The following is a 23,679-nucleotide window of genomic DNA, read 5'->3' as shown; positions in this document are numbered from 1 at the left end:
TGTCCAAATCTTAATTCATTATCTTACCTCCATCCAAAGGCTGTTTCTGCTCTTATGGTTTTAATTTTGGTTCATGGAGTCACCATCCACCCAAATCTCCTTATTTAAAAACTGTGGAGTCATCCTCAACCTTTCCCTCTTTCTCATCTCCCAACCAGGTGCCAAGTCTTCCCAAGTCTATTATCAGAAATGTCCCTGGGATTTTCTCTGTTCTCACTGCTACCTTAGTCAAATCCTATTTCTCACTTGGATTCCTGAAACAGCCTCCTAACTGGCCTCTCTGCTCCCACCTGATCCCCAATCTCTCTAACCTTCATACACCTAATTATCTTCCCCGTTAAAATTGTTTTTTGTTCTTGTTGTTATCATCCCTTTCCCTGTTTAAGACCCCACCTGTCCCTGTACTGCACATACAGCAAAGCTTAAAATCCAGAGTCACACATAATACTTTGCAACCTACCTCTCTACATTTATTTACATTTTCAACCCCCTCTTACCCTTCAGCCAGAGATTTCTGAGGATCCCATCCCTCTTGTGCACTGTTCCCCTTACAGCTTTCTTACTGTTTTGTTCCTAAGTGCTTCAAGCCCATTTGCTCCCTCCCAGAGTGTCCTCCTAGTAACTTCTGGACTTACAATACTGTTGATATCTATTTCCATCTTCCTCTGTAGCTCTGCGGTCTGGTTCTGGGGCACCAGGCCTATGCTACTCCCTGGGATCATCAGCACCCAGCATGGGTCTAGCCACTAGAAAATGCTGCAATTTAGGGGAACCCCTGGGTGGCTCAGCGGTTTGGCGCCTGCCTTTGGCCCAGGGCGCGTTCCTGGAGTCCCAGGATTGAGTCCCGTGTCGGGCTCCCGGCATGGAGCCTGCTTCTCCCTCTGCCTATGTCTCTGCCTCTCTCTCTCTTTCTCTCTATCATGAATGAAATAAAATTTAAAAAATCTAAAAAAAAAAAAGAAAGAAAATGCTGCAATTTGATGTTAGGGGAAGAAAATAAGTACATTTTTTTTTCTCTTACACGTAAACCTTGGGGAATGATTATGTTCAGAAGCAGGAAGAGGAGCCAGGGTGAGGGTCACGTGAGGCTAAAACCCTGCAGAGTAGTAAAGGACTAGGGGAGAGAAGTCCAAGGACGGGGAGATGGTCAGCAATGTCCAATGCTGCAGGGAGGTTGCAGATGAGGCTGGGAAACAGGTCACCACATCTGGAGACTGGCGGCCTCTGGCCAACCTCAGGAAAAACATTGCAGTAGCATGAGAAACGGGTCGGGATTTCAAGGGCTTATGGCTTAGGTGAGAGGGTGTGGTGAGGAAGCAGAGCTTCTCCGACCTGACTGCCATAGCACTGGACATCCACCCTTCCTTTATCAAATCACTTTCCCCTTTTTTGGCTTCTGTGATGCAACATTTTAACATCACCTCAGATTCCTTCAAGGGCTCCTCTATCACCCTCTAAATGTCAAGGATTGAAGGGTTCTGTTTTTAGCTCTTGTCTTTGCTTACTGGATAAACCCTCCTATTCGTGGCGAGTTCAATGATGCCTACCTCTTGGCAACCCCACAGCCTTATCTCCAGCCTCGGAGTCTCCCTAGGCTTCAGGCTCATATTCATTCATTCATTCATTTAAAAAATATTTTATCTCTCTATCTATCTATCTATCTATCTATCTATCTATCTATCTATTGAGAGTGCAAGAGCACGAGAGCACATGCATGAGCAGAGGGGGAGAGAGAAAGCCCCAAGCAGACTTGGCCTGAGCTCAGAGCCTGATGCAGGACCTGATCTCATGACCCTGAGATCATGATGAGCTGAAACCAAGAGTCGGACACTTAACAGACTGAGCCACCCGGGGGCCCTAAGATCCATATTTAGTTCTGTCCGTTGGTGGTATAGATGTCCCAGAGGCACAAAAACCTCACATTTCTGAAACAACTCATTTCCTGCAACCAAAACTCTCCCCCAAAAACCTACTTTACAATTTCCACCAATCATAACTCTACCACCAAAGGTTATAGCTCTGCTACCACTGCTTATATCCCGGCCCTAAAATTCCTTAGCTGTATTATTACAATCTCACAATAAATTACAATTACAATACATGCAATTTTACAATTATTACAATCTCTCCAGGACAAGCCTTAATCTCTTCTAGAATTCTCCGCCTACTTCCAAAGACACTTTTTTCCCCTCTAACACATAAAAAAAAAAAATCGATGCATAATTACACACAATAAGACACACACATTAAAAGCGTAGAGTCTGATGGGTTTGAACAGAACTATCATCCCAATCGAGATACAGAATATTTCCATCTTCCCAGGAAGTTCCCTGGTGCCTCTTTGCAGTCGAACCCCTGACACCCAGAGGCAGCTACTGTCCTAATTCCTAGTGCCAGAGACTGGTTTGGCCCTATTCTTAAACTGTATGTAAATGGAATCATGTGGCATGGATTATTTTGTGTTTTATTTTTTAGTTCTCTGAGATTCATCTAGGTTGTTGCATTTATCAGTACTTTGCTCTTTTATATTGCTGAGTGGTATCTAACTGCATGGATATACCACAATTTATGTTTCCGGCCAGGGGCTGCGCACAGGATGATACAAGCCACCCAAGGTCAGGCTTTCGAAGGGCTTAGGGGAGAGCGGCCGGGACAGCCCAGCAGCCACACTCATGGGTGCAAAATCGGAAGCGGAGCTAAACGTTCTGCGCAAAAGGAAGGACGAGTATCTGGGTCTGTCCTAAGTGGCTCGAGGAGGGGGATGAAGGGAGGGTTTCCCTGGGGAAGTGACGCTTGCGCTGGGATGGAGGAGGCACCTGGCGAGCAGGGGAGGTGTGTTCCCTCCGTGTGGCGGGGGAGAACCGGGGGCTGTTGAGGGAACCTGGAGCTAAGCGGGTGAGGACAGAGTGGGGCTGGTGGCCCCACAGGAGGGAAGAAGGCAGGGCCAGCGGGGGCGGGAACCGCCGAGGACGCGGTCGCGATCCCGAGGGAGGCTGAGGAGCAGGGACCAGAGCCCGGGCCTGGCCCTGCCTGACGTCACGATGCACTGCCGCGGAGCTGCCCTGCGCCACGGCCTGGGGGTCGCCCGGGGTCTGTCACCTGCTCCGGAGCGTGGCCCAGACGGACCCCCGGGAATACACTTTCAGTGTTGACGCTGACAGCTCGAGGAAGCCGACTCCACGCACCGAGTGGGCTGCGGCCCGAAGGAAGAGTGGGGTTTTTTCCTTAAAGATTTTACCTATTTATTCATGAGAGATACAGAGACAGGCAGAGACGCAGGCAGAGGGAGCAGCAGGCCCCACGCAGGAGCCCGACGTGGGACTCGATCCCAGGACCCCGGGGTCACAGCCTGGGCCAAGGGCAGGCGCCAAACCGCTGAGCCCCAGCAGCCCGAAGGGAGAGGGTTTTGCAGCAAAGGCACAAGTGAAGATTCGGGGAGGGAGGGGGTGCGGCCAACAGGGCCCGGGCTGGGGCAGGCGCAGCTTGGGCTGGCAGGGATTGGCCGGAACCCCAGCACGACCAGCTTGGGGACAGAAGAAGAACCATGCTTCCCTTGAGGCCAGAGGGAGGGCAGGGAAGTGGGCAAAGCTCCAGAGCAGGAGCACCGCCGGGAGCACCGCCAGGAGCACCGCTGGGCTGCGTGGCCACCTCACCCGAGTCCCCGTGAGCGGCCGCCTTCCTCGGCCTGGCCGGGGTCTGGCCCACGATCAGAGGCAGGTCTATGCAGCTGCGGCCGCCCGGCCGTGAGGTGCAGGAGGCGCTCACCGGCCCTCCCTTCTCAGCACACGTCCACGTGGCCTCTGCGAGCACAGAGATTGAGGCCCGAGTCACAGATCCTGACGGAACCTCCGTTCAGGGAGGTAGAGAGGCCTGCCCGGGTCTACACGGTCGGGGGCGGCTGACCTGGAGCTGGAACCCGAGTCTACCCGCTCCGCCGCAGGCCACAGTGACCTGGGAGCCGGGTCACTACTCCCTTCCCGCCGGCTCCCGCGCTCGGCTCCTCGGGGGGCCTAAGTGGGGTACCAGCGGGGTGCAGGGTGGCAGAGGCGGTTCTGCCTACACAACGGGTCCAGTTTGCATGATGGGACTCCCAGAGTTTCAATGAATGAATGAGGAATAAAAAGGAAGCTAAAATACGATATTCTGACACAAAACTCATTATTCTCTCACCGAGATGAGAGGGACCAGAAGCACCAACACTGGAACGTTAGGGACTCAAGATGGGACAACAACCCCTCCGCATCGCCGGTCACGGCAGGAGGACACTGTGGAGGTGCGTCTCCCCGCACTTGTGAGCTCAGCACACAAACGCCACCGCAGGGATGACTCAGGTGGTGACTAGAGGGAGTGCAGGTGAGGCGGCCCGAAGGGAACCTGTCCCACGGAGGGCTATGCCGTGAGGCACCCGGGCCAGGAGACAGGCGGCCACAGCAGCAGAGAACATGAGGGGACCAGCCCCGTTTGTGGGGAACAGCCCTGCTGCAGGGACCTCAGTTAGAGGAGGGCAGGAGGGCTGGTTAGGGACGGTGCTCCCAGGGATCGTAACAGGAGACACGAGTGTATCACTGCTGCCACCAGACAGGGCGGCCTCTTGATCATTCCGAGCTTCTCTAGGGTATCCTAGAGTCCTCACGCTTACAAGCTGGGGCCTACTTAGTCTGTTCCTGTAGTCGACTCACATTTATTTAGCAGAACCTGAGACTCATTCAAGCCTTGGCATCTTTTCTAGCCTTAGGAGCTGTAGTGGATTGAACAGTGTCTGCTCCCCCCCAACCCCAAATTCATGTCTACTCAGAACCACAGGACATGACTTTTTTTTTTTAAGATTTTATTTATTTATTCGTGAGAGACACAGAGAGTGGGGGGGTGCAGAGACACAGGCAGAGGGAGAAGCAGGCTCCCTGCCGGGAGCCCGACGCGGGACTTGATCCCGGGACCCCAGGATCACAATCTGAGCCAAAGGCAGATGCTCAACCACTGAGTCGCCCAGATGCCCAAGACATGATTTTATTTAGAAATAGTTCGTAATTAGTTCAAATGAGGTCATACCGGGTTAGGGTGATCCCTTAGTCCAAGGCTGGGCGCCAGGTCATGGAGGAGAAGGCTGTGTGAAGACAAAGGCAGAGACAGCCACAAACCAAGGAACACCTGGGGCCACCAGAAGAGGCAAGAGGAGATTCCCCCCACCCCCCCAGCTAGAGCCTTTGGGGGGAGTATGGCTTTGCCAACATCTGGATCTTAGGTTTCTGGCTTCTGCAACCCTAAGAAAATAAATTCCTGTTATTTTATTTTTTTATTTTTATTTATTTATATATTTATTTTTAATTCCTGTTATTTTAAGCCACCTACTTTGTGCTATTTGTTATGGTGGCCCTAGGAAACGAACTCATGAGCTGAGGTTGTTCTTCCTGCAGGGACATGTCAAGGGGCTCTCTAGCCCCCAGCAGCCCCTTGGGATACCCTCATATGTAGAAGGGCCAGGAAAAAAACGTCTTCCAGGTTTTGAATTGAGGGAAAAGCGTGTTCTCTCCCGAGGTAGCACGGAGGGCTCAATGACAACAGCAGACAGTATCCGCAAGACCCAAAGGCTCTATCAAAAGGCCTTATTGTGTGGCGTCAGCTTTGGCAAATTTACTAAGAGTCAGGTGGTGGCCTCCAGCTTCGTTAATCTCAAGGTTGAGTTGGCTCAAGTATGATTAGCCAGATCATGCTCATCAAATTCACAAGAAATAAAAATTAGGCTGGAAATGCATTCATCTGTACGTGCGTGAGAAAAAGAGAGGCTTCTCTTGCAGCATCCAAAACGCTCAGGCTCACAACCAGGAGCCCAGAGTCAGCGCGGCTGGAAGCTGAGGAGTGGCTGCCAGCTGCATGGAGTCAAAGCAAGGAAGCCGAGAACACCCAGCAAGCAAAGAGGAGGGGACTCCGCCCCGGGGGGGGGGGGTGCGGGGGTGAAGGAGCCCAGCTTTCCTCTAAATAAGGTGTTAAATAATTAAGTGTAAACTTGCTAAATTATACTTAATGTTCTGAACTTGCCTCCCTAATCCACAAATCAGGTCACCTCAACTAATGTATTGGGCTCTTCCAAATTCACATCCGCAATGTGGTTAGCCCCCCAATAGCTAACACCGCCTGTAGGAATCTCCTCTGGCTTCTATCAAAAATTACCACCAGCTGGGTGGCCTCAAAGAACAGTGATTTATTCTCACAGCTCCGGAGGCCCAAGGTCCAAAATCAATGTGTCTGTAGAGCCGTGGTCCTCCCTGGGGGACAATCTGTTCCTTGCTTCTCCCAGCTTCTGGTCGCTCCAGGTGTTCCTTGGCTTGAATCCCCATCACACTCCTCCGTCTTTATGGTCACACTGCCACGTCCTCCTCTTCTCTGTGTCGCGTTTCTTTCTTGCCTCTCTCTTATGAGGACATCCTTGATAGTATTTTTCCAACCACTGATAATCCAGAATTAACTCCTCATTTCAAAATCCTTCACTTAACCGCATCTGTAAAGGCCCCTTTCTTTCCAAATAAGGCAACATTCACAGGCTCCAGGATTGGATGTGGGTATCTTTCGGCATTTTAGGGCCCATCGCGTCACCATCTGTGGATTCTGAAGACTGCGGCCCGTCTTGGTCTCTCCTCAGTGTCTCACACACAAATGCACTGAATAGGCAAAGTAAAGCAATCTCATCTCCAAATTCTGAGGTGCCTCGCTATCACTAAATACTGTCAACATCCATCTAAAAGATAATCCAGAACTTTTATACCAAAGGCTTCTCAAATGACAGGATTTCACGCATACGTGATTCAATGCGGGATTATTTCTGACAACGAATCCATTCCTTTAGGCCAATCTGTCAGGATAAACGTAATCCCAGCCAGCATCATCTTTGTGATATCAACGATCTTACCTATTAAGTGTCTTTCGTGATTACCTTCTGTCCTCCCTGTTCACATCCTTTCTACCTTTTGAGGCCCAGCGAATGAATGACCCCCCTTCCTGGGAATTCCCCAGGATACTTTCTTTCCCTCCCGCACCTCATGATCCTGTCTTCCTCTGAGTTCTTTCTGCCCTGCCCTGAGGGATCGTATCTGCCTGGCACTTGGTAAACTCTTCCTGAGTGGGATTTTCTTTCTCAAATAAGGCTCAATGCATATGATATAGCTTATTGTTGGAGTTTTGTGAAAAAATTGTTGGTTGATGAATGTAAAAGGGACTACTGATTGTTAGGGTGCAGGTTAGAGTCCATAACAAAATAAGACTGTTCTATGCTGAGCCAGAAAAAAACCAAAAACCAAAACAAAAAACAAACAAACGAACAAAAACAGTTTTCTTGGAGGGCCCAAGAGAAGACATAATATTTGTTTTGGGTCAACTGATGTAGAAAATTAGGTGACTGTCTCTTGGAGGATGAGATGGTTTTAACCTTCAACTAGAAGGGAAATTCCTTAAAAAAAAAAAAAAAATTAAAAAAATTAAAAATAAATAAATTAATTAATTTGAAAAATAAATAAAAAGAAGGGAAATTTCTCTCACATAACTGATAAGACGGGAAATAAGAGAGGTGATTTTCTAGCAAGACTGGTGGGAACCATTGTCTTTCAGTAATTCACCAAAATGACCAACACAAATAGAGGAGGAGAGGGACCCACTACTAGTTCTCTAGACCTTTTAGAGAACATGGAGTTGTTCCTTTGGCCAACCACGCAAATCTGTGAGAAAGAGGGTATTGTGGACATCAAGGAAATGGGCAGTGTTCAGAAGGGACCACATCACAAACATCACGGTGGCTAAACTGGAAGAGTCTACAGCGCTACCCGGCATGGAGCTGGCACTGTTGTAAACAAACAAGGGCAAGACTCTCGCCAAGAGAATTAATATACGTATTGAGCATATTAAGTGATTTAAGAGCGGAGATAGTTTCCCGAAGTGCGTGAAGGCAAATGATGAGAAAAAAGAAGGAAGCCAAACAGAAAGGTGCTTGAGTTCAACTGAAGTGCCAGCCTGGGGGATCCCTGGGTGGCGCAGCGGTTTGGCGCCTGCCTTTGGCCCAGGGCGCGATCCTGGAGACCCGGAATCGAGTCCCACGTTGGGCTCCCGGTGCATGGAGCCTGCTTCTCCCTCTGCCTGTGTCTCTGCCTCTCTCTCTCTCTGTGACTATCATAAATAAAAATTAAAAAAAAAAAGAAGTGCCAGCCTGTTTCAACCAGAGAAATACCCCTTGTGAGAACCAATGGAAAGGAGCCCGAGCAACTGGAACCCATTCTCTATGAATTCATGGAGAAGCGTAAAAACAAAACAAAACACCCCAAAAACTAAAACGATCTCAAGACTGGAAAAAAAAGAAAGAGGACCCTGGTGACTGGAGTCCCATTTCAACTACAAGCCATGATCTTCATACTGTAAACACAACCCTCAACCATTTGACACAAACAGACACAACTGATCACTCGCTCATCCTTCTTCACTCTGTTCTCCCCACTTCCAGGAGACCCTACCATCTGGTTTTCCCCTTTCCTCACGGGATGCTTTTTCACTCAGTTTTCTTTGCGAGGTCCTCTTCCTCCTCCACGTGACCTCTAAATGTTGATAAGCCCCAGGGCTCTTTATCAGACCTTTTATCTCACCCATCTGTCCCCTCTGCCAGGGCTTAAAATGTCATCCACACATGCTGTCTTCAAAATTTTTATCTCCAGCCCCATTCTTTCCCCTGAAACCCAGATTTGCACATCCAACTGCCTACCTGAATCTTCACTTAGACGTCTTGTGGACTGTAAAAATGAAAGCCAAAACGCAATCCTTTATTTCCACCCACCTAAAATCTACTCCTTCCCCCCACCCAAAATCTACCTAAAAAAAATGGCTTCTATATTCTATATAGAATATGTATATATTCTATATATATTAAATATAATAATTCTATTATTCTATTATAATTCTATTATAATTATATAGAATTATATAGAATTATATATATTATATTTAATATAGAATAACTTTTAAATAATATATATTTAATTCCATATAACTCTATATTATATTATATATTATGTTATAATTATATTATATTATAATTCTATTAGAATAATAATTCTAAAAAAAGAATAATAATTCTATTATTCTATTATTCTATTATAATTCTATTATAATTCTATAGAATTATATATATAATATATTTAATATAGAATAACTTTTTTTAAAATTGTTTATTTATTTATGATAGTCACACACACAGAGAGAGAGAGAGAGAGAGGCAGAGACACAGGCAGAGGGAGAAGCAGGCTCCATGCACCAGGAGCCCGACGCGGGACTCCATCCCGGGTCTCCAGGATCGCGCCCTGGGCCAAAGGCAGGCGCCAAACCGCTGCGCCACCCAGGGATCCCTAGAATAACTTTTTTAATAATAAATTTATTTTTTATTGGTGTTCAATTTGCCAACATACAGAATAACACCCAGTGCTCATCCTGTCAAGTGCCCCCCTGAGTGCCCGTCCCCCAGTCCCCTCGTTCCCCCCCCACCTCCCGTCCCACCCCTTGTTCGTTTCCCAGAGTTAGGAGTCTTCCGTGTTCTGTCTCCCTTTCTGATATTTCCTACCCATTTCTTCTCCCTTCCCCTCTATTCCCTTTCACTATTATTTATATTCCCCAAATGAATGAGACCATATAACTTCTATATTAAACTGCAGATACCCTAAAATATAAAATATATAATATGGTATAAAGAGGAAATATGTGACGCCAATAACATAAATTGCGTGTGGGTGGAGATGTAACAAGTGGAATTTTTGTGTTTAGTGGGTACAAAGTTTTAGTTTTGTGAGATGACAAGACTTTTGGAGATGGGCAAAACTGATGGTAGCATAACTGCGAATGAATTTGAGGTCACTTAGCTATGTACTTAAAGACAGTTAAAATGGTAAATTTTGTTATATGTATGTAACCATAATTAAAATTATAAAAAATCATGCAGGGCAGCCTGGGTGGCTCAGCGGTTTAGCGCCGCCTTCAGCCCAGGGCGTGATCCTGGGGTCCTGGGATGGAGTCCTGCATCGGGCTCCCTGCATGGAGCCTGCTTCTCCCTCTGCCTGTGCTTCTGCCTCTCTCTCTGTGTCTCCTCTCTGTGTTTCTCATGAATAAATAAATAAAATCTTTTAAAAAAAATCATGCATATGTCTCAAAGGATAGGCAAAAAGGTAAATGATAACTACAGTAGGATTTTTTATTTTTTAATTTTTATTATTTATTATTTATTTTATTTTTTATTTTTTTTGTAGGATTTTTTTCCTTATTGCTAAAGCTGTTTGCAATTTATGTATTACTTATGTGTGATTTTTATGTACTTCTATAATAGAAATACATACAAAGCTGTGTGTAAAACTTACACCTAAAACTTACATAACTTACACAAACGCAGGAATAGACTCATATAGAGAATAAACTGGTGGTTGCCAGAGGGGTGTGTGTGGGGGGGTGGGCAAAATAGATGAAGTGGGGAAAAAGCATTATACCTAGTATAGTATTTAACTACATAAAAAATCTGGAAATAAATCACATGTGTCACTAGCTATGGACCCCAAACTCCCCACTTAGTGTCATCAATTTTAGTGGACTCACTTCCAAAGGAATTGGACAGGAGGCCTTTAATCTAAATATAGGTGTGCTCAGATTTGCACATGCAGACTGTGGAGGCTACCTGCCACAGGCCGATCGTGCTACAGATGAACAAGCTGTTGCAAAAGCTCTGAACGTCCCTACACGGTGTCATTTAATAATGTGGTGTCTTTTGACAGAGACCAAGCCACAGAGCTGCCTACGGTGTATAATTAAGGGTTTCAGATGCCAAATGCCATTCATCTACGCTTGACTCTTCCAGCAACTATAACCGAAGAATAATTTGTAAAGTAAGATCACTGTGTGAATTATTTCTGTCCCGCTGTTTTAAGGCACTGCATAGTTCAGAGTAATTATTCCGGGATCCCTAAACCGCAAGTAGCCTAATCCCATCATTTGACAGGAAAAGATGGCAGGACTCAGAAGAGCGAAATGACTTGTCCAGTTACACTTCTAGTACATGCTATAGAGTATGGGCTGGGCGCCAGAAATTCTTATGCCTTAATATGATGCTTTTTTTTTTTTTTTAGATTTTATTTATTTATTCATGAGAGTGACACAGGCAGAGAGAGAAGCAGGTTCCATGCAGGGAGCCCGACGTGGGACTCAATCCCGGGACTCCAGGATCACACCCTGGGCCGAAGGCGGAGCTAAACCGCTGCACCACCGGGGCTGCCCTAATCTGATGCTTCTTACAAAAATTAGAATGTTACCTTTGGAAAAGGAAAGCAACAACAGTTTCAATGTGGTTACAACTAGAAAGGACTTTATTTTTTTTTAATTTTTGTCTGTAGACTTCATAGCCTTCTGGTTATTTTTTTCCTCATTTCAGGAATTAAGACTAATTTTCTGGTGCTAAAAGAAAACACAATTTTCAAAGGCAGATAGATTCCTGATAATGGGGCAAAATCTGAGTTGAGTGTGATACTTAACACTTGTAAAATATTCTGTTTAGAAACTCTTTTCTTGTACCATCTGACCAATCCTCACAACATCCCTGAGATAAACAGGGCAGGTATAAGGACCCTGATGCCTACAGACGAGGTGAGCCATAGGTTTTACAGATAATGAACAGGAGCCTATATGACCTGAGTGGACTAGGAGTCAGGAAAGCTAGGTTCTGTGTTCTAATTCTACCACTAACCAGTAATTTGACTTTGGGCAAGTCATTTGCCTCCCTGGGTCCCGTTTCCTCATCTGTGTAATGAGGGTGCAGCATGTAGTGGCCGGGTCTGCAAAGACAAACACATATACTGAATGGCTTAAACAACAAAAAATGTATTTTCTCACAGTTCTGGAGGCTAGAAACCAAAGGTAAGGGTACCAGCATGGTCAGATTCTGGTGAGAACCCTCCTCCTGGCTTGGAGATGGCCACCTCCTCACGGTGTCCTCAAAGGGTAAAGAGAATGAAAGAGAAATCTTTCTTTGTCTTCTTATTCCTCTTTTTTTTTTTTTTAAAGGTTTATTATCTTTTAGTAATCTCTATACCCAACATGGGGCTTGAACTCACGACCCTGAAATCAAAAGTTGCATGCTCTTCTCACTGAGCCGGCCAGGCGCACCTCTTTTCCTCTTCTTCAAAGGCTACTATGGGGTTAGGATCTCTTCCTCAATGACCTCATTTAACCTTTTTTTTTAAAGCATTATTTTAAAATATTTTATTTATTTATTCATGAGAGATACAGAGAGAAAGGCAGAGACACAGGCAGAGGGAGAAGCTGTCTCCATGCGAAGAGCCCGATGCGGGACTTGATTTCGGGACCGCGGGCTCACACCCTGGGCCGAAGGCAGGCGCTAAACCACTGAGCCACCCGGGCTGCCCTGACCTCATTTAACCTTAAGTACCTTCTGAAGACTTCATCCCCAGTCGTGTTGGGGGTTAGGGCTTCAACAGAGGCACTTTAGCAGGGGACACGATTCAGTCCATCCTGGTGTCTGGGGTTCCGTAGCACACACAAGTCTGGCACAGATGTTCACAGATGTGTGGCATGAGTACTTCTGCCCTGCCTCCCAGGTTCAAGAAACTGCACAAGGCCTATTTCTAGACTATTGGTGAGTGATCATCCTGAAGGCCTTCCACGCAGGCTTTTTTCCCTTTTCGAAGGCAAATTACAAGCCTGGCTACAGCAGGTCTCTCCCAAGGCTGGCGCCTTAATGCACTTTCAGAAAGTAGGATGTTTAACTGTTACGCCTGGCCTTTGGGTGTGACATGCATTTCGTGCTACTGCACTGGGTGGCTCAGCGGTTTCGCGCCTGCCTTTGGCCCAGGGCGCGATCCTGGAGTCCCGGGATTGAGTCCCACGTCGGGCTCCTGGCATGGAGCCTGCTTCTCCCTCTGCCTGTCTCTGTCTCTCTGTCTCTCTATGTCTATCATAAATAAATAAAAGTAAATCTTTAAAAAAAAAAAGAAAGAAAGAACCTGGTGGTGAATGTCAACTGGAGGTGGGTTTTATTTTTATTTATTTAAAAAGATTTTATTTATTTGAAAGGGAGAGAATGAGCAGTGGGAGGGGCTGAGGGGGAGAGGAGAGGATAAGAGAGAGAGAGAGAGAAAGAGAGAGAGAGAGGAGCAGACCATCTACTGAGCAGGGAGCCCGATGCAGGGCTCCATCCCGGGACTCAGAATCACAACCCCAGCTAAATGCAGATGCTTAACCGACTGAGCCACCCAGGTGCCCCTAGGGGTGGGTTTTATTTACTCTATTTATTTATGTATAAAGATTTCATCTATTTATTCATGAGAGACACACAGAGAGAGAGGCAGAGACACAGGCAGATGGTGAAGCAGGCTCCCTGCAGGGAGCCTGATGCCGATGCTGGGACTCAATCCCGGACCCCGGGGTCACACCCTGGATCACACCCTGAGCCAGAAGGCAGACACATAACCCACTGAGCCTTCCAGGCGCTCCTGGAGGCGGGCATTAAATCAGAAATCTACAGCTGAATTTTCTAACAACCACGAAGCTTACCGAGCAAGCGTGGCCCTCCACCAAAGCACGCGGTACCCTGTCATTCCGCGTCACCCGAGCACCAGAAAATGCTTCTCAGCGTAGCTTTGAGGTCAGAAGCAGCCTCTGGTGGAGAGCCAGCTTACCTGGGTCCGACCTAATTCCCTCCGAAGGTAACCAACTGGGAGTTCCCGAGTCATTATTTTTTGGCTTAATACACTTATTGTCCAGAGTATAAATGTATTTTGGGCACTTAAATACAATTCCAACTAGAATATTCCAGGCTGATGGGAGCATTGCATCGGAGTTGTTATATTCAGACCCGATATCCTTAGGAGTATGATGGTCTGAATTTCTGCAATCACTTTATTGGTTTCCTTCTCCTTATTCATGACGTGATCCGTACCTGCCTATATGGAGGCCCCCCCCATTTTAAGGGCTCACCCTATGATCTTTTGATCTCCCGGTGGTGCAAAGGCGGGAGGCATTCCGTGGAATCACACTGAATCTGAATCTGGATCTTCTCCCAGGCTGGCGATCTGCAGGCTATTTCCTGCTGCTGGGCAGCCGCAGCGAGTGGCAGCTCCGGGTCAGCACGAGACCGCCAGGATCAACAGCGGGTACGTTTACAACCGCCCTGTACCAGACGGCAGCCACTCTTCCCGCTTTCAGGAAGGTAGTCAGTAAATTACATGAGCTAGTCAACGCTTTATTGTAGAACAGGCTCTGCATTAGATGATCTTACCCAACCGGAGGCTAACGGAAGTGCCTGGAGCACGTTGGGGTGGGCTCCACGAAGCGACGTGTCCACAGCACGCAAGCTGCATTACATGCATTTTCCACTTATAACGGGGTTTTGTACCATGGATACGTAGATACTAACTTTACTCTGTTAGTAACTTCAAGCCCAAATGTATCTTTTGTATCTATTATACTTTTCATCTTTTTTTAAAATCCAAACTGTCCAAATCTGATATTCTGTGAATTGGGAACATAATGAGCTTTCTGGATTGATCCTATAGAGCAGTGGTTCTCAAAAGGGGAGAATTTCCTACACTTGGGGACACTTGGCAATGTCTGGAGACATTTTTGACTGGGGTGGGGGGGTTAGTGCAACTGGACTAGTGCTCATTTTCCTTGGGAAGGGATGTTATGAGGACAGAAAAAAGGCCCCAAACACTTTATTAAATCCTAACAGTCTCACAAGTCGGGAGAATTTCAAACTCCTTCCAAAAAGAATTAATTACTCCCTGTGCTTCCATTATTTTAGTAATTTCCACATATCCCTCCTCGTTCCAAAAGGGTCTGTGGTGTTGACCCAATTTTCCCATATAAGGCTTACAAGGGGTTTAGGACTGAACAATACATGTTTATTTCAGTTTAGGAGGAAAAACGATTTTGGAAGGACCAAGAAAAACGATCATGTTTTGGCAGTTAGAGGACGGGAGTTACATTCCCCGTGTGTGTAGTGCTAAATGCTGAGAAGGATATTTTTATAAAGGATAAATCGCAGATGGTGTCCCGAAGTAGTTTACGATTCGCTTGACAGAGACAGGCTCAGCGCCGAGGGAGGAGGCCTCCCTTCCCGGGGCCTGTCCTCCCGCGGCCTCGGGGTGGGTGCAGCTCTCAGGCGCCCCTCCTGGGGGGGCAGGAAGGGGAACTGTGGCCCTCAGGTGGGGACCACGGGGCAAGGCCTGGAAGGGGGCGCCCGGCAGGCCGGGCTGGGGCGGTGAGTAAGCTAGTTCAGAGCTTGCGGGAAGGGGGGACTGATGCCCCGGGCAGGGCCCTGGAAGGGGCCAAGCTGCGTCTACCACCAGCCTGCCCTCTCCTGGCGCATCCCTGCTCCTCTTCCTGTCACAGACAAGAACTCTGAGACTGGGTGCGTGTGTGTGTGTGTGTGTGTGTGTGTGTGTGTGTGTGTGTGAATGAGTCGCCCAGATCACAACGTTCGCAAGGCCGGAGCGGCCGCCTGGTCACCACGCACCCCTCCAGGCTGCCTCTCCCTTTGGGGCCGAGAATAACGGAATAAATGGCCAGACCATTGCGGGGAAGGGGGGCTGCACAGGGCGGGTCAGGGGGGTCAGGGGGTCGAAGTCAGTGGGGCCAGGGCTGCTGAGCCGTCCGGGCTGAGACCTGAGACAGGCGGCGGGTCTGTGACTCGGCAGTCGCGGTGACCTTCGGGTGCCCTCGGCAGCTCCTGCGGGACGGTGGCAAGAGGGACAGCAGGGGGACAGCAGGGGGGCCCAGGCCAGAGGACGGGGCAGAGGACGGGGCAGAGGGGACAGACATGTTCAACCTTTTCTTTGGACACTGGGACACTGTCCCCCAGCAGTGGAGCACTTGCCCTATTTGAGGGACCATGACCCCCCCCAAAGGACAAGCTAACGCAGCTCAGAAGCGCTGTCCAAGAAGCAGTGGGCATCACACAACCCGTCGCATGGAACTGAGGTGCAACACAGGATTTGGCTGCGGCAGGGCCCTCCAAGGGGACCGTCTGCTTGGCCTCGTTCACTCACTGCTGGGCCTGACGGCAGCGGGTGACTGAGGCAGGGGACCGAGGCAATGACCGCCCAGGAGCTCATCTCAGACCCGCTTGGAGCTGCGGGCAGCAGGAAGCAAAGCGCCTGCCCGGCTCTGGAAGGGAGGCCAGGGAACAGCCCCCGCGGTCCACGGTCCGCACTTGCACACCTGGGCTGCGGGGGCGGAGCACAACTGACACGTCTCAAGGAGCTGTGGGGACTTCCCGGCCCCTGTCCCAGCTGCACGGTGGGTTTTATGACAAATCAAAGGCTGTCTTTTTCTCAAAGGGTAATTCCCTTCCTAGGGCAGCATTAAAGCCTGGAGAGGAAGGGGGAGGAGGAGGGGGAGGAGGGAAGAGAAGGGAGGAGGAGGGAGGAGGGGAGGGGGGAGGAGGAGGGGGAGGGGGAGCAAGGAGAGGAGGAGACAGAGGGAAGAGGAGGAAGGAGGAGGAGGAGGAAGGAGGAGGGGGAGGAGGGACAGGTGGAGGAGGAGGCGGTCCCATGGCTGAGGAGCAGTTTGGCCGACTTTATCCCATAACCATGACCTCCCTCCAATATCCCTGTGTCAATTCTAAAGTGTTCTAAGGCTTAATTATTCCCCCAAACACCCATGATGTTGCTCAGATCCGAGAACTACCGCAGACCATAGATGTAGGAAAGGAAATCAGGAGCCTGAGACACCTCGGGGCCCAAAGAATCCCCCCCGGGGGGCTCAGCAGGTGAGCACCTGCCTTTGGCCCAGGGTGTGATCCCGTGATCCAGGGTCCCAGAATCAAGTCCCACGTCGGGCTCCCTGCATGGAGCCTGCTCCTCCCTCTGCCTGGGTCTCTGTGTCTCTGTCTCTCATGAATAAATAAAATCTTAAAAAAAAAAAAGAAAAGAATCTCAGGCTGGGATACTGCTGGTACATGCTTCCTGCCAAAACTCAGACGTGCGAGCTAAGTGCTTTGGCAATGAACTCTCACACTCTGGCTTAAGCAGGGAAGATACCAACAGGTATTTAATCTTTAAAAAATGCAACAGTTTGATGCTGGTGGGGCAGTGATTAACCTGCCTGCGTGAGTGTCCACAGATTTTTTTTCCTTTGTGTAACTCAGGCCACTAGGAAAGTTGGTGGCATCTGGTCTCCGTCTTTGGAAGTCTTCAAAAAACATGACGTATGGGCTGCCCGGGGGGCTCAGCAGTTGAGCATCTGCCTTGGGCCCAGGGTGTGACCCTGGAGACCCAGGATTGAGTCCCACATCGGGCTCCCTGCATGGAGCCTGCTTCTCCCTCTGCCTGAGTCTCTGCCTCTCTCTCTGGGTCTCTCATGAAGAAATAAATAAAATCTTTAAAAAAAAAAAAACATGCCGTATGCCAAATAGAGGGGAACCCGAGCGGCTCCTCTGCATCCGGGCCATCTCCCCACGTACTTTGCACAGCCTTGTCACCCGTCTCAGCCCTCAGCTGACTTTCCATCTTCCCTTGTCTACCTGGGAGGTTTCTCTTGCCCTGACATCCTCTTGAGACCTCTCCTGGTTCTCCTCTGCTGTTCCCTCAAACACACACATAGAGCCTTCGCATTTAGGAGATGGCCAAGGCTGAGGACTAACAAGGACAGGGCCATGTCCACTGGACAGTTCCTTCCCACAACACCGGGGTTGGGGAGTGAGCGAGACAGACAAAGCCTGGCGCTGGAGCACTCCCTCCCTCGGGAGGTGGACAATAAACAAAACCTCCAACTTACAGGGAATACTAGGACGGGCTATGGAGGAAAACAAGGCCGGGAGGAGGCCAGGAGTGCTTATGGGAGAGAACTTTTATTTTTTTTAATTTTTAAAGATTTTATTTATTCATTCCTAGAGACAGAGAGAGAGAGAGAGAGAGAGAGAGAGGGGCAGAGACCCAGGCAGAGGGAGAAGCTGGCTCCGTGCAGGGAGCCCGACGTGGGACTCGATCCCGGGTCTCCAGGGTCACGCCCCGGGCTGCAGGCGGCCCTAAACCGCTGCACCACCCGGGCTGCCCAGAACTTCGTTTTAAAGGCATAGTCGTACTTTGGGCAAAGCCAAAAAGATGTGAGAGCACAAACCCAGCAGATGTCATCGGGGAAGGGCATTCCCAGAGAGCACCACCAGGGCCGGGGCTCCGAGGCCACGAGCCAGCCGGTGCGGACGGGCAGAGGCCGAGTGCCTTCCTGGACCCCGAGCCACACTCACCTGGGCCTGGGCCTCAGCCTGGCTCCATAAACCTCCGGGGCCTCAGACTGGTCTCTCATTTATACATAGTTAGCCACCAAGGGTAACTGCAAAGGGGTAAAAGAGATACAGAAAGGAAAAGTATCCATCACAGGCCCTGGATCATGCCCAGCTTCCTCCCCAGCACGCAGGGGCCCCTTGCCTCTCCCTCGGTGAAGGGGCTCCTTTCCTCTAACTCCCGTTGAGGCCGAATAAAATGCGTCCAGAAGTATTGCCGTTCAAGGGCCTCTGTGAGTGAGACATTACCCGGTGGAAGAAAAAAAAAAAAAAGCCCCTGCAAGTGATATGCATCTATGTATAGTATTGTTGGCAAACAGTAACATTTCACTATCCACGTTGCAAAATCCAGAATTCACAGCAAACTATTAATGTTGACTATCGATCGCCAAGGGGAAAGACTACTAAAGACTCTAGCCATTGAGCTTCTACCTTCCACATGCACGTAGCGCGTCAGCACCTCACGATGAGCACGTGCTGCTCTCATGAGCAGAAATCGCAGCACAGGCTAGTGCTGGCGCAGGAGAAGTGATTTCCTGGCCTCTCCGACATCAGTATCCAGGAGCCACTATTCCACCTTGCTCACCAAGGGAGGCCTGCAGGGGGGGCCCCGACCTTAGGAACCCTTACTCCTTCTCAGAGAGGATAGTGGGTGCACATAAGGCCAAAGGGAACTACAGGGTTCACAGATAAAGGTCCTACAGGGGGGCCACGTAAGGCCAAAGGGAGCTACAAGGTCCTACAGGGGGGCGCCTGGCTGGCAAGTGAATTATGTGCACCCTTTTGGGAAGGGGATGCATTAACTCGTGGATTGTGAGTCACTTTCTTAGCAAAATTAAAACTCTTGCAAAGGCTGCCACCAGGGAGAGAAAAAGAGACGGTGAAAATAAAGTATCTTAAAGTAAGCTGACTGTGAACTTCTTTTATGATTCAAGAATGTTGACACTGAAAAAAAATATTTGAAAGAATAGTAAAAATACTATAACAACAAAAAAAAACCCCACACATTTCACAACTAAGTAGCTCAACAAGGTCAAAGAAAGACAAGCCAGTTCCCAGTGTTTTAGTCAATGATGCATTAAAATATGCATTACAATCAGTCACTGCAACGCATGCTACCTTGAGCTTGGAAAAATTTTAGTTGCTCTCCTCACCTCCAAAAAAACCCCAAAACACACTTGGTGAGAGGAAAAAATAACGCGTAAGCATCTGTAGCTGATCATACGGCTTTTCCCAGTTCAGATATATGATTCGAGAAAAAAAAAAATGTAGTCCAGAAACATTTTTACATTCCTCAGATGACCACTGCACCCAAAAGGATGCTCAGCTCTGCATTAAATAAAATCTGCTTGAATGGTAGAGAGCAGACTTCTTCTACTTCTTGGATGCTTTTTAATTATGAGATTTCTGACTGAAGAAAACAGTGATGCTCTACATCAGAAAACCCATTTCCTCTCCAGAAAGCAAGCAACACTGCTCTTTGCTTTTTTGCTGCTTCTCCAGTAACATCAGGACTCCTCTTGAGTTTATCTGATCATAAACTGGAAATCCTCAGGGCGGAAAGACTCCAACTCAGCATTTCCATAAGTACTAGGGAATGTGCTCTTCTAAAACCCAGGGTTTTCCATGAGGCAAAATTGCTATGCAAATTGCTTTACTGTCAACACAGTATAATGAAAAAAGTAAGATCATGTTCTACAACCAGTCATATTGCCTGAGGAGGAAAAACAGAGCTTATGGAATTTGTAAGAGAGTCTTGTATTTCCTAGTATCAGCCCTAAATTTATAATTAAAAGCTGTACCTTCCACGGGATATAATTTTCAAATAACCCCTCATACTTACCTCTATCTTTCTCACCACCATCTTAAATACGTGACTTGAATGTAAAAGCGCGTAGCCCCACCGAGTGGGTTTTCCATGGATGCAACTATAGAAATGTCTAAGTCTATGAGAACTACTAGGAATGTGTAGCGAAAGTCCATTACTTGCATTATCATAATTCAGTTGCAAAAAAAAAAAGTCAGTATGTATCCATAGCTGAATGCACAGATTCTAAGATTATTCAAGTGAATACGTGCCGCCACTGTAGAGAGACTGGTGCACAACCGGTGTGGATTCCTTCACCCCCTTAAGGAATTCATGTGCTGGTGTGATAGACAATGTTGTTCTCATGACTGGCACTGAGACCACAAGTGAGTGTGCAGGGTGGCAGGAAGACTGGAGTGGGATGCGATAATGAAAAGCATGAGTGATTCATTCTATTTGATGCGCATACGTTTTATAGATTTAAATCTGAAGGAAAACAACTTTTTTGAACTTAAATGCTTGCTTGAGAGCGCTAAGTGGAAGCACATCTAGGATACCATTTCTTGCAGGCTCAGTGCCACCTCAAAAAATTCCACACAGACCCATCCTGAAACAACGATTTCTCCTACTGGAAAGCCACTAAGGTTGATATGGAATCTGTGAAAGGGGAATCAGGTCCAAGTAGGTTCGCTCATGCACAAGCCTGACCTTAACTAAAGCACAGAGGCAGCGACAGCACCAAGGTTAAAGGTTCCTCCCCGTGCCCATCGACCCCCCGCAATCAGACGCACGTGAGTTTGCATCTTTATCCTCGCCACGTCCTGACTGTGTGACCTTGGGCACGTTAGCTAAGCTTTCTTCATCTTCCATATAGAGAGAATGGGTTCCTTGTGAGGATTAAGTGATAGCATGCACAAGCACCCCTTAGCTCGATACCTGGCACATATGCACACTTAAGAACATGTCCTCATGATTAGATGGGGCACACTGACTGCATTTTACAAGCACTGAGTTCTGCGGCCATAGCCCAATGGCTGGTGATACTCATTTTCTTTCTTTCTTTTAAACAGAGCTGCTTTTTTTTTTTTTTTTTTTTTTTAAAAGACTTAGTTACTTATTCATGAGAGACACAGAGAGAGGCAGAGACACAGGCAGAGGGAGAAGCAGGCTCCCTGCAGGGAGCCGGATGCAGGACTTGATCCTGGACCCTGGGGTCATGCCCTGGGCTGAAGGCAGGTGCCCCACCGCTGAGCCACCCAGGCGTCCTGTGATGCTCACTTTCATTTTATGCTTCTAGTTTTTACTATTCCTTTTACCACAGTATGCGGGGAGAGGTAGAGAAAGGTCATCAGTTCTACGTATACCACTTTTTGGACCTGCTGCTCCAAGCAAGGGGGAGCTCGGAAATCGGTAACGTGGACACTGAAGCGAAATTCAGTCATCAGGACATGTTGTAAGTGCGGGGAATAGAAACAATTCATGTAATTTATAACATACGGAGCATCAAATCACGGGTTTTATTTTAAAAGAGCAAAAGCCAAGCAATATTCAAGAAGGCGGGAAAAACCAGTGTGGGCCTGTCGCTGGTGTTAGTGACCGAAGCAGGGATTGGTGGGTCTGACTTCCAACAGGTGGCAAGATCCAGTCATCCTCGGATGCAAAGTCCTGATGAGTTTGGTATGGGAGCCCGAGGGGGCCCCAGGGGTCCTGAACACCCGGTTCAAGGCCTCGCTGCTGCCATCAGCGGACAGCCTGCTGCCTCTCAGCCTCGTTGGCAAGTTGGCAGACACCCGCTTGCCCTGGGCTGTGCCTGCCTGCGACGGGACCGGCCTGCCTGCGAGGCTACCCCCTGTGTCCCGACCCTGCCGGGGATGCTGCCCCCGGCGCCCCGACCCTGCCGGGGATGCTGCCCCCGGCGCCCCGACCCTGCCGGGGGTGCTGCCCCCCATGCCCCGACCCTGCCGGGGATGCTGCCCTCCGTGCCCCGACCCTGCCGGGGATGCTGCCCTCCGCGCCCCGACCCTGCCGGGGGTGCTGTTCTCCGCGCCCCGACCCTGCCGGTGGTGCTGCCCTCCGCGCCCCGACCCTGCCGGGGATGCTGCCCCCCGCGCCCCGACCCTGCCGGGGATGCTGCCCTCCGCGCCCCGACCCTGCCGGGGATGCTGCCCTCCGCGCCCCGACCCTGCCGGGGATGCTGCCCTCCGTGCCCCGACCCTGCCGGGGATGCTGCCCTCCGTGCCCCGACCCTGCAGGGGGTGCTGTTCTCCGCGCCCCGACCCTGCCGGTGGTGCTGCCCTCTGCGCCCCGACCCTGCCGGGGATGCTGCCCTCCGTGCCCCGACCCTGCCGGTGGTGCTGCCCTCTGCGCCCCGACCCTGCCGGGGATGCTGCCCTCCGCGCCCCGACCCTGCCGTGGATGCTGCCCTCCGCGCCCCGACCCTGCCGGGGATGCTGCCCTCTGCGCCCCGACCCTGCCGGGGATGCTGCCCTCCGTGCCCCGACCCTGCCGTGGATGCTGCCCTCCGCGCCCCGACCCTGCCGGGGATGCTGCCCTCCGTGCCCCGACCCTGCAGGGGGTGCTGTTCTCCGCGCCCCGACCCTGCCGGTGGTGCTGCCCTCTGCGCCCCGACCCTGCCGGGGATGCTGCCCTCCGTGCCCCGACCCTGCCGGTGGTGCTGCCCTCTGCGCCCCGACCCTGCCGGGGATGCTGCCCTCCGTGCCCCGACCCTGCCGGTGGTGCTGCCCTCTGCGCCCCGACCCTGCCGGGGATGCTGCCCTCCGCGCCCCGATCCTGCCAGTGATGCTGCCCCCGCGCCCCGACGGAGCCCCTCGCAGGCGGCCGCGGCGGAGCACAGGCGCCGGGCAGAGTCTGCGCCCCCACAGCAGCCCCCGACCCGGACCCGCAGGGCCCCCCTCAGCGGCCCCCGCAGCGCAGCCCGCGCGGTTCCCGGCTGCAGGGCGGATGCGGGCGAAGCGCGGGAGGGAAGAGCGTCCGCGGCGGCCGAGCCCAGCAGCCCCAGCCCGGAGGAGCCGAGGGCCCCGCACGGCCGCCGCCCCCGCGAGCCGGGATGAAGGTCAGCGCCGGGTCCCCCCGCCCCCCGCCCCGGCCGGGCCCCACCGCGGCTCCGGGACGCGGGCTCCGGGGAGGAGGCCCCGCCACGCGCCGACATACCTGCTGCCTGGGCCGGGATCCGCTCGGCTCTGCGGCGGCGCGGCTCGCGCTCCCGGGCTCCCGGGCTCCGGCTCCGGGCCGCGGCCTCGGCCTCGGCTCCTCCGCCCCCCGCGCTCGGGGCGCGCGCGGCCTCGTCCTCCGGCTCCCGGGCCCGCGCCTGCGCCCTCGCTCCGCCGCCCGCGCCCCGCTACTCCGCGCGCACGCGCCCCGGCGGCCGTCCCGGAGCCCGCGGGGGGGGAGGGGAAGGCGGGAGGGGGAGGGGGTGGACGAGGGGGGGTGGGGCGGGGGGAGGGGGAAGGGGAGGGGGCGGGCGCGCCCCGTGCACCCGGCACAGCTCCCGCAGGTGTTGGCTCCGTCCCGCTGTGCCCCGGGGCGGGCGGGCGGCGGGTTGAGGCCG

At 50.7% G+C, this 23,679-nt stretch overlaps 1 protein-coding gene across 1 annotated transcript in view; it reads right to left on the bottom strand.

The window, feature by feature from the left end:
- TMEM266 (transmembrane protein 266) overlaps positions 1-23,405 on the bottom strand; it is a 109,741-nt gene extending 86,336 nt beyond the window's left edge. Inside the window, 1 exon segment of the mRNA XM_041742621.1 lies at positions 23,283-23,405. The gene's annotated coding sequence lies outside the window, so the exon portion shown is untranslated.
- Between the last annotated feature and the right edge of the window lie 274 nt (positions 23,406-23,679).

Source organism: Vulpes lagopus, chromosome 2, assembly GCF_018345385.1.
Source record: "Vulpes lagopus strain Blue_001 chromosome 2, ASM1834538v1, whole genome shotgun sequence".
Lineage (NCBI taxonomy): Eukaryota > Metazoa > Chordata > Mammalia > Carnivora > Canidae > Vulpes > Vulpes lagopus.
Note: the sequence above shows the minus strand (reverse complement) of the source record. Positions and strands in the feature narration are given on the sequence as shown.